This window comes from Hevea brasiliensis, chromosome 18 (assembly GCF_030052815.1).
Source record: "Hevea brasiliensis isolate MT/VB/25A 57/8 chromosome 18, ASM3005281v1, whole genome shotgun sequence".
Lineage (NCBI taxonomy): Eukaryota > Viridiplantae > Streptophyta > Magnoliopsida > Malpighiales > Euphorbiaceae > Hevea > Hevea brasiliensis.
In genome coordinates, this window is record NC_079510.1 from 33,842,283 (window position 1) to 33,849,108 (window position 6,826).

General features: G+C 36.4%; 1 non-coding gene across 1 annotated transcript; it reads right to left on the reverse strand.

Annotated features, from left to right (window-relative positions):
• Positions 1-5,624: 5,624 nt before the first annotated feature.
• On the reverse strand, positions 5,625-5,731 carry LOC131176156 (small nucleolar RNA R71). The gene has a single exon (XR_009146281.1). It is a non-coding gene; the product is annotated as a small nucleolar RNA R71 (small nucleolar RNA).
• Positions 5,732-6,826: the final 1,095 nt, after the last annotated feature.

The following is a 6,826-nucleotide window of genomic DNA, read 5'->3' on the forward strand; positions in this document are numbered from 1 at the left end:
AAAGGTTCATTTAAGGTATTCCTTATTACTGATTGGATGGCCATGGCATACTATGCTAGGTGTCAACCATGGTTTATGAGATGCCTGAAATGATTTAGAGAAATCATTTATGGTAAGAAAGAGTTCTAATGATATTAAGAGTTAGTATTATTTCTCATTGCTAATAAGTAATGAGCCTAGTAAGTCACACCTCTACACAAGCTGATCACCATTTAAAATATGATTTAATTGATTAATTAAAGAGTTTAATTAATTAATTAAAACGGTTTGGTTTGCAATAAGATTGCAAAGTCCCTAGCATGACTTGAAACCAAATCTAGGTTATTAGATATATAGTATAAATTAACAAACACTAAAACCCAGAAAATGACCAAATGAACAGTACGTGTTCATTTGGTCATAACTCTCTCTATACAAGTCCAAATGACCTAAAATTTACACCAATGGAAAGCGTAGACATATGGCTACACTTTTCATGAAGACCACTTGACCCAATTTTTCCTTTAACTAAGTCAAATTGTTAGCAAAATTTGGGTCACTAAAACTGCCAACCTAGAAATTAACCAAAACACTGTTCCTTTTGTATGCTTGACCAGTTTTGGCAAAAATGCCATAACTTGGTCTCCAAAGTTGAAAATTGAGTGAAACTAGTACCAAAAGTTTTATAAGACATAGCTCAACAATTTTTATGTTTTGACCAAGCTCCAAAATCCATTGCATCCTAGGGAAAATATTAGCTAAAGTTAGGAATTGAAATCTAAAAAATGTTAAGTTGAACCCAGAATGCCATTTGATACCCGTGTGTTCATTTGGCCATAACTCCCACTAGGAAATTCCATTTGAGATGTGCCAATATTATCTGGAAACATGATACTTAGGGATACAACATTGATTTAGACACCTTTGCCAAATTCTAAGTGTAAAGACTCTAAAAAGAGGGTCAAACATACTACCCTGAAGTTGACTATTGCCTTTATACGATTAAGAGTCCAGGTCAATACATTGACCATAACTCACTATACCAAGATTGAAAAATTATGAAATTGTACCTGGAAGTCCATAAGACATAGAGGAACAAATCTTATAAAGGAACCTGAATCTAAAAATAACCATAAAATGATCAAATGACTAGTCAAAATTTATTGACCAGGAATTGCCAATTCTGGACAGCTTGAGGCAAATGGACCAGTTATGGTATTTTAACCATAACTTGAGTTTTATAACCCCGAATTGAGTGATTCCAAAACTTAAATTAAAGTTTAAACATAGAGGAGCAATTGTTATGAAGGAAGTGTGACCAAATAGACATCCTAACTTAGCCAAATTCCTAGATAAAGATAATACATCAAAATAAACCTAAAGAAAGGTTCATTGAAAAAATGCTATACATGGCAATTAAAATACTCATAAGGCTAATTAAATATTAAAAATGATATGAATATGTAAATTGAGACTAATGTCCTATTAATATGAAATTAATGGTACCACTAAACAGTACCAGAAAATAGTGATAGTGAATAGTACTAAAATAATTAAAATCATGCTTAATTGCCCATAGTATACCTAGATTTATTTATTTAGTTGGAAAAATTGGTATACCAATTAGGGACTACAGATAGCATGTAACACCCTAGGCAAATCCCACATCGACAAAACACGGGAGAGATGCTGGGTTTATAAGTTGATGGTTCGTAACCCCTAGTGACGCGTTTTAAAACCGTGAGAGCTTCGGCCCAGAGCGGACAATATCATTAGTGGGCCGAGCCATTACATTTGTGGTATCAGAGCCGCCGTTACAGCCGCTCTGCGTGCAACCTTGAGCGATGGTGGGGCAAACCTCAGCGAGGACGCTGAGTCCCATAAGGGGGGTGGATTGTAACACCCTAGGCAAATCCCACATCGACAAAACACAGGAGAGATGCTGGGTTTATAAGTTGGTGGTTCGTAACCCCTAATGACGCGTTTTAAAACCGTGAGGGCTTCGGTCCAACTTATAAACCCAGCATCTCTCCCGTGTTTTGTCGATGTGGGATTTGCCTAGGGTGTTACAATCCACCCCCCTTATGGGACTCAGCGTCCTCGCTAAGGTTTGCCCCACCATCGCTCAAGGTTGCACGCGGAGCGGCTCTGATACCACAAATGTAATGGCCCAGCCCACTAGTGATATTGTCCGCTCTGGACCGAAGCCCTCACGGTTTTAAAACGCGTCACTACGGGTTACGAACCACCAACTTATAAACCCAACATCTCTCCCATGTTTTGTCGATGTGGGATTTGCCTAGGGTGTTACATAGCAGTACTGCCTATCGAGAAAATTATGAATTGATAATATATGTCTGGTATGACTATTCTACAGGCTAAATGCCTACTTACTGGCCATTGTGCCTACTTTATTTCTGGCTTTACAAGCCTGACAGCGGGTCTGGTGCCCGACAGCTAGCCTCGTGCCTAACAGATGTATACATGGTAGACATATGGCTGTCTAACCCGTATACTCTCGTGTATCCAGCTCTTATAGTCTGTTATAGGTTTCTTGGGCATTGATAATGATTAATTAATACTGAATATACAATAAGTAAACAGAAAAGATTCCAATAATTTTAATTGTTTCCAAAGTGTAATAAAAATGTAAAAGACCCAGAAACTATGAATTGCAATTATTATTTCAATTGTTAAATTATTATTATTATAAAATTATGCACCATTAAGCGTTATGCTTAGCGCGTTGGTTTTCCATCGCGTAGGTACTGGAGATCAGTCCCAGCAGCCACAGCAGCCGTAGTAGCAGCAGTAGTAGTGCTCACACAGAGGCCGATCAGATCTGCCAGTGCTTATTAGTCACCTCTACAGTTGTATTTCTTTTTGGTAGGGCCCATGAATATCTAGATTTTATACTTTTTGTTCATTATACATAAACACATGATGTATTCCATTTTGAGATTGTAATGTAAACTCGTAATTTATTATCTATGAATTTCTATATGAATGCAATAGATGATATTTTTGAGATCTAGTAAATAGTTGTGAATGATATGATAAAAGAGAATATGATATGGAAATGTGTGAAATGAATATAGACATGTTAACAGATGATTAGTGGAAACTGCCAGATGCTAATAAAATAGGGGAGGCTCTGTCCGGGTCTCCACAGAAATATGTTATATAAAAAAAAATTCTACACATGGATTACTACTTTAAAATAATATTAAAAGTTTACAATATATATGATAAAACAAGATAGGGTACTCCGGCACCGAATGTGGCACTTCTTGCTTGGCTATACAGTAGACGGGTAAGGGGCGTCACAAGAGAGGAGAGAAAAAGAGAAGAAAGAGATAGGGGTATGTGTTTGTTATACTCATTTTATATAGGCATTTTAGGGTAGTTTTGCATCCATTTTGCCCTTATATTTTAGTATATTCTATGTTTTTAGCTTTATTTTAGCTTATTTGTTAACTTTAGATACTTTATATTTGACTTTTGTAATTTTGTTATTTTTGACAGGATTTTATGGCAAATCAAAGATCAATGAGTGCATTAGAAAGTGATTTGAAGAAATTTGGAGTTCTTTAAGCATAGAGGAAAGTTGAAGAAATCAAGCCTTGAAAGAGCAAGTTAGCCGAAATTTGCTTGAGACTTTGCTTAAGATCCTGCTTAGGGTAAAGCGGCAACGCTTAAGGTGCAGCACAAGTCAAGCATGAGCAGAAAAGTCTATTTTACTCTAAGTTTGTCGAGATTTACTGAGGGTCTGCTTAACCTTAAGCGCATAAAGGTCGACCAGTGAAATTTGCTAAGAAGCTGCTTAGGGTTAAGCTGAACCCTAAGCAGACTGCCCAGAATGTGAAAAATGCTGCTGACTTGGATAATTTTACACCTCATTTCCTATCCACTCCTTGGCTCTTATTTACTTTTAGGGCAACTTTTTGGGACCATATAAATTCATCATTTCCTAATTTTTGCCACAAGAGGAAAGGGAAGAAAAACAAAAAAAAAAAAAGAAAAGAAAATTTAATAGAGAGAAAGGAGGAGACGCCACTTTCTAGGGGAGGAGCTACTGCACCCAGTTTTGGAGCTCCAGGAACCAGAGTTTTGGGTTCTTCTACCTGGGTTTTTCTATTTTAGTTCTCTTATCATGTTTTTCTCTACTTTTCCATCAATCTTTCTTGTAAATACCATCATGAGTGAGTAAACTCTTTAGATTTCAGAGTTGGGAAATATGTTTTAGATTAATTTGTGGGTTTGGACTGGGTATTTCCTTATTTTACATAAATATAAGTTTTGATTCCTTCCTTGTGTGCTTGATTTACTTGCCTAATGTTGGTACCCATTGGGTATTGTGTTAATCTTTGATTGAAGGACCGAAAGGTGAAAGTCGTTGATAGATAATCAAGGATTGGAACTTAAAATTCCCTAGATTTAGAAATAAACTTGGGATTTAAGAGGAATTAATATTGGTTACAAAACTTAATGGGTTTTAAATTAATTAAATATTGTACGAAAGTAGATTTGGTTATTTTAAAACACACTTTGGTTTGCTTGAAAAAGATATCAAAGGAATTTAGAATTAATCACCTTCAAACTCTATTTTTCCCTAAAAATTGGAATGCCCAAGACAAATCCCAATTAATTTATGCATAAACCCCCAACTCTGGAATCACTTTTAACATAATTAGACTTTGATTTGAATTACCCATTATTAATTTAGTTTAATTGCAAACTAGATTTAGAATTTATTTGTTTGCTCTTTACCCATTTCAATTAGATTAATCAATTTATCTTGCTTATTTACATTCACCATTTATTCATCAATCATTAGCCCAAATAATCGCTTCATTCATAGTTTGGTAATCAAACAGCAAATCCTCGTGGGAACGATACTTGATTCATCACTTTATTACTTGAGACGACCCGTATACTTGCGGATTCGCCACATCAAGTTTTTGGCGCCGTTGCCGGGGATTTGATTTTTTGTTTGATATTGAACAATTGTTTGTTTGGTTAATTTGGGCATTTTATTTTATTTTCTTTTTACCATTTTACTTTGAGAATTTGTCTATTTTGGTTTTCAGGTGCTTTATTTTATGAGAAGGACAAAAAGTGAAGAAATCAATTTATTCTTTGATCCAGAAATAGAAAAGACAGCAAAAGCTTTAAGAGCAGAATCTAAGAGGAGAAAAGCTGAAATTAAAGCTCAACAACAACAAGAAAGAGCACAAGAGCAAGAGCAATTACAAGAAGAAATGGCCAACAACAATAACAACCGCTCTGTGAAGGATCATGCCTATCCTAACATTGGGGATTTCATGCCAAGTATCACAAGACCAAGAGTAGAAGCTAATAATTTTGAACTGAAGCCTGCACTCTGTCAGATGGTACAACAATCACAATTTGGAGGAAATCCAAGTGAAAGTCCACATGTGCATCTAGCACACTTTCTTGAGATCAGTGATATGTTGAAGATAAATGGAGTTTCTGATGATGCAATTCGACTCAGATTATTTCCTTTTTCTCTGAAGGACCGAGCTAGAGAGTGGTTACATTCATTGCCACCGGGTTCTATCACAACATGGGATGAACTTTCTCAAGCATTTTTAGCTCAATATTTTCCACCAAGCAAGACAGCTAAGCTAAGAAATGAGCTGACTTCTTTCAAACCTAGAGATGATGAGAGCTTGTATGAAGCATGGGAGAGGTACAAGGATTTGTAAAGGAGATGTCCACATCATGGGATTCCTAAGTGGATGCTTGTTCAACACTTTTACAATGGAGTTTCACCAGCTATTAGAAGTACAATTGATGCATCTTCTGGAAGTGATCTTATGGAGAAATCTGAAGATGAAGCTTTTTCTGCTCTTGATAAAATTGCTTATAACAACTACAATGGAGTTGTGAGAGGAATGAGATCAAGAAACCAGCTGGTATGTTTGAGCTTGATGCCATGAATATGATTAATGCTAAGTTTGATGCTTTGACAAGGAAAATGGACAAGCTAAGCATGAAAGTAGATTCTTCAGCTGGAGGTTCTAGTAACTCAGTAGAAGTTGGAGCTGCAAATGTCAATTGTGCAGCAGATTTTTCTGCACTTAATCAAGATTTTTCAAGTGAGCAAGTGGATTATGTGGGGAACTACAATCAAAGACCAGGTGGTAACCCATTTTCTGCAACTTATGATCCAGCATGGAGAAACCACCCCAATTTCTCTTGGGGAGGAAGACAAGGGCAGAATCAGAATTTTCAACAACCTTCTGGGTATCAACAAAATCAGAATTTTTAGCAGAATAGAGGTCCTCCTCCTGGAATTTCTAAACATCAAAATGCACCTGCTCCACCTCTACCACAACAAGCATAACCAGACAAGACAGCTAGATTGGAAGCCATGATTGAGACTCTACTTGTGAGCCATCAAAGTCAACAAGAAATGATTTCTCAATTAGCATCTAAAGTGGATCAAATGGCAACACACAATAAGATGTTAGAGAATCAAATAGCTCAACAAGCTAGCTCTTCAAGTAACAAAGCATTTGGGAAGCTCCCTAGCCAGCTAGAAAATTCAAGGGAGCATTGCAAGGCTATTACATTGAGGAGTGGAAAAATATTAGAGAATGGAGATAAAAAGATTGAAGAGAAAATTGAAGAAGAGAAAAACAGAGAAGGAGATGAACAAACTGAAGCTAAAGTTAGAATTGGAGCTGAGAAAGAAAATTCAGTGGAAGAAAAAGGAAGTAAGGAGAGGGAGAGTAAAGAGGAAGAACCTAAATATGTTGCACCTATAGCCTACATGCCACCTTTACCATTCCCACAAAGGTTCCAGAAAGCGAAATTGGAT